Source organism: Oryctolagus cuniculus, chromosome 18 (assembly GCF_964237555.1).
Source record: "Oryctolagus cuniculus chromosome 18, mOryCun1.1, whole genome shotgun sequence".
Lineage (NCBI taxonomy): Eukaryota > Metazoa > Chordata > Mammalia > Lagomorpha > Leporidae > Oryctolagus > Oryctolagus cuniculus.
This window is the reverse complement of record NC_091449.1, coordinates 44,914,186-44,926,432: the sequence shown is the minus strand read 5'-3', so window position 1 is coordinate 44,926,432 and position 12,247 is coordinate 44,914,186. Positions and strand designations below refer to the sequence as shown.

The window sequence follows — 12,247 nt, the reverse complement described above, 5'->3', positions numbered from 1 at the left end:
GTAGTGACCTTCCATATGCATTCATTCCTACATACACATACCAAATATATAACCTCATAATACACATCTTCACTTCGATTAGAACAGGTTGATTTGAACCAGAACAGGAAAGACAAAAGAGTCATACATCAATATTTTAAATACAGAGAAGGAATAGTAAGGATTGGTAAGATTACATATTTGTTACAGAATTTTAAATTTTGTGTAAGCATAAAAATCACAGGCCATGTAATGTATTTGAAGAAACAGTGCTAGGATGGATTTTGACAACTGTCACTAAGGGAACAGTAGACCTAAAAAATAGCCCTGTTCATCCTAACCTTTTGTATAGTAATTCTCTATTGAACAGAACATCAACTTCACTTTCCATTCTAACTGCTTTTGCCTCCAGCTTGCCTCCTGGGAAGGTCAGACTCAACCTCTTGTTTATACAGGTCTAATTATCGCTGTCCTGGAGGGACATAGAAACCTATATCCCTATAGTTTCCTCTGTATCATGAGGCATAATCATACCTGCATTGCTACTCGAAGTGGTCTTTATACAAGAAAAACGCTGATAATGAATGGCTCCTGCAGATTGCATACATTTGTCTCATTTTGTCCCCAAGGAAAGCATCATTCTCTCTGTAAGAGCTAGAGGCCAGAAAGCCAATGAGTTGTGGAGACTGGCTGCCCTGTTTCATGTAGCTTTGCACACTGTAATATATTCCTCTGCTTTTATACTTAGAATGCAAAGATTCTGAAGTTAGCTCCCTCATCTTCTGTATCTTTAGTATTTGATGTGTAGTAGGTGCCAAAAAAGCACTTGTGGAATGACAGATTCATTCCTTGCAAGTTACTTAGCCATACTGCTTCTTCCCTTTTTTTCTGTAGTGTTCAGCTCTGTGTGTGCAGCCTGTTCTCTTGGGTCCATAAATGGAAGTTCCAATGCGTTACCTGAGTACACCTAGGGTTTTTTTTTTTTGTTAAATATAAAAAATACACACAGTAACTGAAACCAGTGACTATAAGCAAGAGAAAAGGAAGAGTAAGTGTTTTGCCAATAGCAGTTGATAAGCCTTGCACAGACACTGATCTGATTAAGTGGAAATCATGCAGAAGCATTGTCTGAAAAGAAGCATGCGGGGAGGAGAGGAAGGGAGGATTTCTATTTTGAGATATTGTGTGAAGGAAAAGAGAGAAGTCAACTGTGCTGGGGAAAAAAAAAAAAAAGGGATGCACCCCAAAGAAGAATGTAGGAGAATTTCAAAAACAGACCTTGTGGAATACAACAAAAGGGTCAAGGAGGGTGTTGAATTGAAAGGAACAAAAGGGGTGGCAAGGAGATTATCCAAGGTTTACTTGTGAGATCTGTGCCCCTTGAATTATTGTAAAAGAATCATGTCAGAATTTTAAGTGACTCTATCATGTAACTTCTCTGAGTTCTTGAACACCTTTCAGTTTCGTATATGTCAATGTTTTATAAACCTCTTTTGTTGACAAAGAAAAGCCAGTAGAAACACGATGTTGTTAAGAAGCCCTAAAATATTTTCTTTTAGCTCAGTCTTTTTTCTGATTCTTATATGTTTGATGCTCGTTGCCACAGCCACCATCATTAAAGTAAGACTCCCTTCCTGGCCAAAGCCTTCTCATTGAAGTAGTTGCGACCCGCTGTCCTGTGCTAAAGCAGTGGAAGCGAATTGTTGCCCCATGTCTCCAATAGCCTCCTGCAGCCAGTAACATGCATTACAGTCTTAGCGGTAATTGTTACCATCATGGTTTTGATCAGCTAAGAACTATTTTTTTAAACATTATTGGCCAAGTGCTTTGTGCAAATTATCCCTCACAGTAATTATCTTAAAAAATAACTGTGGAGTAAACACTACCTTCCTGTAATAGAAAAAATGCCAAGAACTCAGAAATTTAAAGAAAAAAAAAAGATCCCGTAGTCCTTACAACACTTGAAAGTGAAAAAGCTAGAAATCAAGTCCTGCTTATCTGTACTCGTGGGCAGTGTTAGATGTGCCACTTCTAATTGAAAGCCAGGCACAGAAACTTCCTTTGAAGCATAAGAATAAGGACCATTTTAACATTTGGAGACAGGATCAGCTCAATTGAAATTTGTTTTTAGTATGTGTTATCCCCTGGGAACTATTTCATATTGTGTCAGGTGGGTGTTTCCATCTTTCTCTGGTAGATGGATGAAAACAATCCCCTAACTTTATTTAGATGCAGCTATGAATTCTGGCTCTAATTCTTAAAGGTGATTCCAGAACTTGTACTCTATCTAATCTGCCACCCTGCTATTCTCATCTGCTTAAATTATGAATTGCTAGGAGAAACCTCCAATTTTTAATGACTTTCACTTTGCCTTTTTAAGCCATCCATCCTTATCATATGTATAATTTGTTATTGGAATTATGGCTTAAGGAAAGAATAGTGCCATCATGTTCTTCACAGAAATAATTCCACTTGATTGAGGAGTCCCTGGAAGTTTTTTTCATTTAGGGGAAAATAAATTCACCTTAATTCTGAATAGGAATAATTGCAAGCATTTCAGTGTATCTCAAAATTGGCAGTTTAAGTGGTACTGGTTACTGGCTAGCTATGTGTTGATACTGAAAATACTGTGCAGAATTATTTAAAAAGGAGGATTCCAGGAGCTGCAGAAGCAACAGTGCATACACTAAAGTCACTATGCATGCTGCATATACAAATAGAGAGATGGATTATGATGGTTAATTCTCTTACAAGGATATCACATATTACCCCGTAATGACATGGGTATACCTGCAGCAGTGATCTACATGGTGGGAGAATTAAGAAGCTATAATTTTTTTCTTCTAAGGATGTACTGCATCATAAAAGTGAAAATTCACAAGGAATGGAGCAGTTTTTACACATTGAGATACTTGAGTGATCCTTAGTGGCCTGATGTAAAGCTTCCAAGCCTGCTGTTCTCTAGAAATAATTTTCAAGCATAAGTGGAGCGGGGCGTGGAGAGGTTAATATATAAAACCTATGTGAAAGAAGTTATGTCTATCAGCAGACTTATTAAGATGCTGTGACAGCATAGGAGATTGTCAGACAAATATCTTACTAAGCACTCTTTGGAGATTTTTAGCAAAAGAAGAGTATTTTATTTCATTAATATTTCATAACTATGATTCTAGAGACCAAGATTTGAATCCTTGTTTACCCACAGCCTGTGTGTTCTTGCCTGAGATTTTTTTCATTACTGGACCAGATTCCAAATCCCTAATATTTATGGGATCATACATTTTCAGCCTCAAAAAAAGGAATTAAATTTTCCTATGAGGTAGGGGAGAGACATTTGGATGCCATTTCCCAGAGAAATAAATAACTGTGGGAACTTAAAAAATAACAAATAAGTCAGAAGGATCATTCATTACTAAAGCATATACATCATATAATTGTTTTTCATTAATCCATCCCCAAGCATTTAAATTCATGAAATGTTCCTAGGATACTTAGCCCCTTAGTAAAACCCCCTCTCTTGAATACTCATAAGAATATCTGAAATATTAGAACACTATACCACAAATTTATACTAAGAGATTTAATTAATAGCTCAATTGTCAATTATGAAATGGTTAAAATATCTAGAAAAACATTGTACACCCCTGGGCTCTTTAGTCCTCAAAGCACACTTACCTCCCTGGCATTCATTTAAGTGTCCTGACCTTCCTCTGGCAGGCCGGTACAACCTTATGATGTGGCTGTTGGTCTGTTCTAGAATGGAATCCTCCCTGAAGGTAATTAGACCTAAGGTCAAAATCTGATATCCACTCCCCAACTTGTGGCGCTATGACTTTGTGGCAGCATCTAAATGTCTCTGGTCCCTAGAGACATAGCAGTTATTAATATGTATCAAGTGCTTCCGTGCTCTATGGCCAAGACCCCCCAAAGCAGTTCAGAAATTTTCTAATTACTGTTTTTTCCTACCTCTCCATCTTTTTTTCTGCCTCATTTTCTCCCACCTTTTCTCTCCCTCTTTATATTGCTTTCTTCCCTCTTATATTTTTTGCATATCTATTACATGTCAGGGATTGTACAAGTTTCTGTGCATGAAAGGATAAGACATAGAACTTACTCAGTACAGGTGGAAAGCATAGGGGAGGTGGTGCAATGCAGAAGAAACATAAAGGTAAATTCTGTAAGGAAGTTTCTAGTGAAGGCACACAAGGTCAAAAGGAAAGGAATAATTAGTTCTTCCCGGCCTGAGAAGGCTTCTTGGCTGCTGAAATGTCCAAGCTGGGCCCGAAAAAACATATGGAATTTTAAGAAGACAAGTAAAGGGTAAGGGTGGTCTGGGCTGCGTTATCCACATGAAACTGTAGCAGCATCAAAGTCTGTGGCAAACATAAAGAAAGAACAGTCACTGGGGAATCATAGATATATGCTGTGTAGCCTCTTGCAGTAAAAAGCATTTGGGGAAAAAAAATCACACAGAGATTTGAATGCAAAAGAAAAAATAATTTATCTGGAAATCACTGTGGGCATCCCTTTTATTTAAGAATGTAGTTATTTCCTTTTTCATGAAAGAAAGAGAGAAAGAGACAGACAGAGAAAGACCATCCATAGGCTGGTTTGCTCCCCGAATGTCAGCAGTAACAGGGACTGATACAGGCCAAAATGAGGAGCTCAGAACTACAGAACTCTTCTGGATCTCCCATGTGAGTGGCAGAGACTCAACTGCTTGAGCCTTCACTGCTGCCTCCTAGGATGAGCATCAAGTAGGAAGCTGGAATTGGAAGTGGAACCCAGGCATTCCAAAGTGAGATCCGCGAATACCATTGGCATCTTCACCACAAACCAAATGCCTGTCCCGTACTCCCATTTTAAAATTTACCTGTTCATTTATTGGAAAGGCAAAGTGTCAGAGAAAGAGGGAAAGACAGAGAAAGAGAGTGAGAGAGATCTTTTATATACTGGTTTATGCCCCTAAATGGCCACAACAGCCATAGGTGGGCCAGGCTGAAACCAGTAGCCAGAAACTCCACTCTGGATTCCCACATAGGTCTCAGCGGTGCAAGCACCTGGACCGTCATGCACTGCCCTCTTGGGTGCATTATCAGGAAAGTGTTTCAGAAGCAGAGCAGCCAGTACTTGACCAGCACTCCAAGATGGGATGCTGGTGATGCAAATGGAAGCTTCCACACTGTGCCACCACAACCCTCCACATTACTTTATTGAAGCTGGTAAGGAATTTTCATATCTTGTACTATCACTGAGTATAATCTTTGTTTTTTAATTTTTAGAAAAATAGCATAAATTTATGCTAGTTATTGTTACCACTCAATTAATACCTAAATTTTATTTTCACATATATGTGTATGTGAAATATAAACATAAAATTACGCATATACTTATATATCTACATATATAGTATAAAGTAAAACAGTTGGATTATACACCTCATGTTATAATATCAACTTTAAACATTTATTTAGCAATTCATAACATTTTCTACATGAGATCAGTGAGCCTCAGGGAGTTTGTGACCTGCCCAAGATCACATATATTCTCTCCTATCCAACCTCAAAGCCCATTGTCTAACACATAAAGATCTGTGTCCCCTATTACTAAGTACTGAGAAATATGGGGGAAAGGAACACTTCCATTGCACCCACATAAACACAAGGTATCTTTATGTATATTTTCTTTCCAATTTTAATATACAGTTGTATGTAGCAATGTAGAACTATAATAATCATTGCATGCATGAATTTTAAAAGAAATTTATAAATATTTTATGCTGTTACAGAATCACTTTTAACATAGTTTATTTTTATTCATTTGTTTGTTTATTTATTTATTTATTTGATAGGCAGAGAGAATGAGAGAGCACCATGAACTGATTTGCTCCCCAAATGCCTGCAACAGCACAAGTACTGAAGCTGGGAGCCAGAAACTCAATCCAGTTCTCCCAGTTGGCTGGAGGGAATCCAGCTACTTGAGCTGTTGCAGCTGCATCTTAAGATCCACATAAGCAAGAAGCTGGAATTAAGAGTCAGAGCCAGTAATCAAAGCCAGGCACTGCCATGTGGAATGTAGATGTCTTAACTGGCCCCTTCACCACTAAGCCAAATGTCCATCACTGTACTGGGTTTTTAATACTTGATTGGTATTTGTGTGTTTGTGATCTCTCTAACCCTAATCACTAATTGATTATTTCTCTATTGTTAATATCTAAATTGCTTCCTTTTAAAACAAGGATCATACAGAAAAGTGAACGTCTCAACCTAAAAAAAAAGTGAAGGTCAGGAAAAAGCAAATGTTATAATTTATTTTTTAAAGAGTAAATTCTTGGCCGGCGCCGCAGCTCAATAGTCCCAGTCGGGGCGCCAGATTCTGTCCCGGTTGCCCCTCTTCCAGGCCAGCTCTCTGCTGTGGCCCGGGAAGGCAGTGGAGGATGGCCCAAGTGCTTGGGCCCTGCACCCCATGGGAGACCAGGATAAGCTCCTGGCTCCTGCCTTCGGATCAGTGCGGTGTGCCGGCTGCAGCGCGCCAGCCGTGGCGGCCATTGGAAGGTGAACCAACGGCAAAGGAAGACCTTTCTCTCTGTCTCTCTCTCTCACTGTCCACTCTGCCTGTCAAAAAAAAAAAAAAAAAAAAAAAAAAAAGAGTAAATTCTTAACTTTAAAAAAACTGAGCTGGTGTGTATAAAAAAAACTCTTTATTCCTGATTGATCTCACAATTGCATTTCCAATTACATTGTCATATTTTACAAAGGCACTAGAAATATATGTGATGCAATTTCCCCAAATCCCAGCCATTCTATCTATATACCTCATGTGTATATGTATATATGTGTCACCTATTCATCTAACTTATAATTTGTTATGCACAAAGAAAGTAGTTTTCTTTTAGCTCAATGGAAGTTGCACAATTATCTAATGTATTTGCCTAAGTGTTGCACATTACTCTGTGACACACCCGTACAGGTTTGGAATTGACGTAAAGCTATTGTTGAATGACATGATTGGCATATATTAAAGCATCTCTGGTTTTGTGTCCCTTACTCTTTATAACTGGTAGCATGTTATAGGAACTACACATAGTTACATGTAATACACATAGTTAAAACACATAGAAAGTGTGAGTGTAGTAGATGAGCACCCACAAGAAATTGTGTCTAGTGAATTTGTACTACTTAGCCTTATAAAGGAAAGACCCTTTTTCACAAATAGTAAGATGATAATTGCACACCAAATTGGCAAGGGGTTTGGGATACCAAAGCTAGTGGGTTTATAACCAGGATAATATGTTCAACAAGTTCTATTCAAAACAGAAGTCTAGCACAGCATTTTATATCAACTGCAATCTTTGAACGGCACAATCTGGGAGACCCACGAAGAATGAATTACAGTAATCAGCCTTCAAAATGACAAAAGAGTTAATCAGCATCTCCTTGCCTTTCTTGTGAAGCCTCTCAATCTGGTGATATCACAGAAATTATAAAAAGAAGTCTTCGTGAGGGATATAAAATGCTTCTCAAATGATAACACCAAAGACAATGGGAAGGAAAAAAACAACACAAGTTTTAAATTTTTGAGATGACAGAAACTAGATTCTAATCAGAAGTCCTCCCTGGATGATGAGACACAAGGAACAGCTGTGTAGCATTAGGAAGAATTTAGGACAGACTAGGATTTATATTCTGAAACTTTTGTACCGGGGAAATCTCCATTTGATTGAGTGAAGTGAAGACAAAATCATGTCTTTTAAATACAGGGGATTCAAGTACATTAGTCTGTTCATAGAAAGAGAATGGATGTTGGTTTCAAGGAAAGATGATCCCTTTTCACTTCTTTATCTTATTAGGGTTCACCTCCAGGAGCTTACCTTCCTTCCTTTACTTCCCAGTGCCAGGTTCAAGCCCCACCGAAATAAATCCATGGAGAGTGGAGCAAAAATCATTAGTTGAAGTTTCTGTTAGCATAGATTTTCAAAACGGAGTTCCAATGAAACTCTTTGAAAGTGTGATTGCTTGCATTTCACCTTTGCCGCTACTGTACACTAGGTGCCACTGAGAGTCCTGCAAAGCTGCCTCATTCCTCTTTGGACACCAGTGGTGGTTTTTTCCTTCTGAAAACACAAAGTGGTAGAGTCCCTCATTTTCAAGACTCAGGTTTGTCCCACAGATGCTCTGTGACTTATCCAAGGTTAGACAATAATGAGATGGAGGAGTCTAAATCTAAACTCCCAAACCATTATTGAGTTACAGTTTGCAAAAGGCAGAGTCGAAATTTATATTAATTTTAATTTCATCAACTCAAAGCCTTATTCTGGAACATCCATGGTTAATCAATAATTATCTAGGTTGATATTCTTTATTGTGAGGCTATTTGTCAAATACCCACATGAAGATATTTCATTGACTTCCCCAGAAGAAGGCATTTTTTTTTTTTCTTGCTTGTCATAAAATTGAAAAGCCTAATTTGTTGCCAAGCTGGTGTGCCATAAGCTTCAGCATATGTAAGCTTCTGGGTACCTTACTGGGTATTGAGAGTGTATGACTGTAAGAAAGTAAGAGGACCAGAGTGGCACTGTTACTTGGCCACTACTGTGAAAATGAGGGGTGTAACTTCATGTTTTTGACAACAGGGAGCTATTATTTTTGGCACCACCAAAAGGTGTTTTGAGTTAGTTTATTTGGCAAAAAGGTGTAGGAATCTCCTATCTGCCTTTTCTTCATTGAAAATAAATAAGAAATGTCATTTAACTGATATTTTAAGTCACTTTTTTAGTATTCATGGGACAGAATTTTTGACTTCTCCAATCCAGAGGAAAGAACAATCTGTCCTAATATTTTCTGTTGTGTATGTTAGGTGATATGTAATACCAAACAATGGTTTTAAAAATAGGGAATTTCTGTCTCTTATTCACCAAAGAAGCAGCCTAAATCTAATAGTTCTTGAGAGAATATGTAGCCAGAGCAGGAGTAAACAAGTTGAAGAATCTATACAAATTTTAGAGGCAGATAAACAGAGAAAGGGATCCTGTAATTCATTTCTGAAATTCCTACAATGGATAGGACTGAGTCAGACTAAAACCAGCAGCTGGATGGCAGGGACCCAACTGCTTGAGTCATCCATCTGCCTCTCGAGGTATGTATTATGAGGAGGCCAGGATTGGTAGCAGAACTAGGAAACAAACCCAAGCATTCTGAGGTGCAGGCATCTCATCTGGCGTCTTAACCATTAGAGCAAACTCTCACCCCCTCCCCTACATTTTATGAGAAAGAACTAGAGTGGGAGCAATGGGGTGGAGGTGGGGGAGAGAGTTTAATCATTTTAGGAGTCTATCAGTATGTTGGCGACATCTGTGGGAATGAAATGATCTGCTCTTTGAATGGTAGTAAAGAAGTAACATGCATAGCTAAGCTCCAACACAAAGAGAAAAGTAGGATGATCAAGGACATTTATTGTTTTTTTTTTTTTTTCCCTCTTGTCTCTATAGTCATAAAGTAGTTGAGAAAAAGTTCCAGAAATTTTGTCATGGATTTTCGAATAAGTTACTGTGGTTTGTGAGGTTGAGACTAGAAGCAGTGGACTCCAGCAAAGCCAGAACTCTTCATTATACTGTTTGAATTGAAGCCAGTTAAATGTGTTGAAAATCTTAAAGAAAGAAACCTTGGAGAGACTCTCTGCCTACATTAGAAATCAAGAAGCTTACTGTCAATATTGTATTAGAAATGAAGGAGTGTAAAGACTCCTGGATATACCACATCCTAGCCAAGTCACCCAGAACAACTCAATAAACTAAAGAGATATTATTCACATTTTACAGCTCTGGAACTATACGTTCTCTGCCTTCTCAAGGAGCTGGCCTCTGAACCACAATTCATTATTGCATTGGAGAAAGTTTGAACTATAGATGTCTGTGTAAGAATGACATGCTGGTGGGGTGTTGGAGACTTGGATAAAGTATCAGTATCCTGACTATAACTTTTAGAGCCCTGCCAGGACCAGAGTGATTGAGTAGAATGTACTAGTGAATAAAATAACAAAGGTGTGGGTCAACAGAGGATAATGAAGCACCCTGAGGCAAGCAGTATAGTTCCATTATAATCCCTTAGTCCACAGGAACCAGAGAATAAGGCAGCTGTCGAATGCTAGGTAGAGTTTTACTATAACAATATCCCAGAATAGTAACATTAGAGAGGTCAAACATGGGAGTAAGGTCTTTGGAGATTCTGTGGTCTTACCCTATACAATGTAGACACTCTCCTAGGATAATCTATGCTGGTGAAGCCTAAGAGAAAGTTGAAAAGTAAGGGAGTTCATTTAAAAAATCAAGTAAGGCAACTCTTTCATGTCAAGTGTAGGAGGAGAAGGTAGGATAGTGGATCTGGTATAAAAATTAGAGAATATTCAGTACTCTAACCACCGGCGCCCAAGGCAATTAATGAAGCATGTTAGGGAAGGTGAGGGATAAAGGGAAGCAGCATGGTTTGGTAACTACTGTGTGCAAACAACTTTGAATGAATTACTTCACATAATTTTAGATTACCCACAATGAGAGGCTATTATCTTCAGTTATCTTCATTTGACAGGGTGGAATATTGTACCCTGATGGGCTTAATAATTTGTTCATGTTCCCAAAATGAGTAAGTGTTAGAGAAAGATAAGAAGCCACATTGCGTGACTTCGATTATGAAGGAACATTTATAAGGTGAGTCAAAATTTTTAATATATATATATATATCTGCAACTTAGGTGGTGTGATGTTGTATACCTCAGTGTTGGAAGGCATCAAAAAAATTCCATGATTGGTGTAGACCCTTGGAGCATATCTTCTTCAATTTAATAAGCAAAACCCTGCACTGTGATGCCTCACTCATATTCTGAAATGACTCATCATTTTCTGATATAACTCACAACCCAGCTATGCTATTTTCAACTGAGCCACAAAACCATTTTAATTCCAAGTGTCTGAGAGACATCACATTTTGTTTATCTTTTAATTTTTTATTTATATTTTTAAATGATGATGCTAATTAATTCCAATCTGTCTTGAATCTCAAGAAGTAGTAGGAATTCTTCCAATAAGTTAATCGAGAAGGTTCATGTGTAGACCTTACCCCATCAACTTCCTTGAAAGAAATTGCTACCTTCCTGGAGAAACTCTACTGTTTTTCCTCTGATTACCAGAAATAGCATGTTGAATTCCAAAGTTCAGTGGATAGCTTCTGCCTTAGAATGTGATGGTACTTAAACTTCACAACCATTCATGTGAACACACAAGAGTAAAATAATTTTCTAACAAAAATTTGACACATAGTGAAGATATTTGTGGGGAGCAACTCAGACTAGACTAAGTTACTGGAATTAAGACTTATTCTATGCATCTGCTCTCCCACAATATGGCGCTGGGAGAGGAGGAAACAGCTTCTACACAGCTGCCTCCAGTTCAACCAGTAACCTGCAGGAGCTTATCCTGCTCCTGACTGGAGGAGAGCAGCGTACTCGGCGTGTGGGTAGCAGAGTTGGGATTGGTGGAAGAGGACTATAAAGGAGGAGAGAGACACCATGCACCAGGAACATCTAAAGGGAACATCCGGATAACATCTGAGCAGCCCCCGCGAGAGCCGGCCGGCGGTATGCCGCTCCCCCCGCGGATGTGGGGAAAGTGGCAGGGGGAGCCGCCCTTCCACGGAGGTGGAAGGATCGGCAGCCAACCCGGGAAGAACCAGCAGCAAACCCGGGAAGGGCCGAGCAGACAAAAGAACAGCGCAGGGTCCTGTGTCGTTCCTCCGCAAATGGGGGAGCGACAGATATTCTGATACACACACACACACACACACATATCCATATCCAGAGCATTGTAGCTGTCTTGGCATTTCAGTTAGCTAATGATTGATTTTTATTAATATTGATATTTTTTCTTATGTATTTGCATTCAACAATGCCTTACAATGATCTGAATCAAAATGGTTACTATGTTTCCATTTTTCTTTTCTTTTCATTATGTTTTTGTTTTTTCTTATCATATAAGTATTATCTATGAGTTATATTATGATATGATCAAATTCTGAAAGAAACCATTGCACGAAAGGATATCATTATACTACTATAAATGTTTCAGAATCAGCAGGGTTATTAAATTGGGTTCTCCCTGAATGGTATAAAAGTGGTGTCAGTGTCTAGTAAAGTGTGTAAGAACTCTTCCAAGGACTGCTCAATTCTTAGGTGAATTAGATTTCCCTTGCCACTGTTGTTGTGCCTTGACTGCTACTCA

General features: G+C 38.5%; 1 protein-coding gene across 10 annotated transcripts in view; it reads left to right on the top strand.

Annotated features, from left to right (window-relative positions):
- CDH8 (cadherin 8) overlaps positions 1 to 12,247 on the top strand; it is a 420,906-nt gene that overhangs the window by 219,984 nt on the left and 188,675 nt on the right. The gene's annotated exons all lie outside the window — the stretch shown is intronic.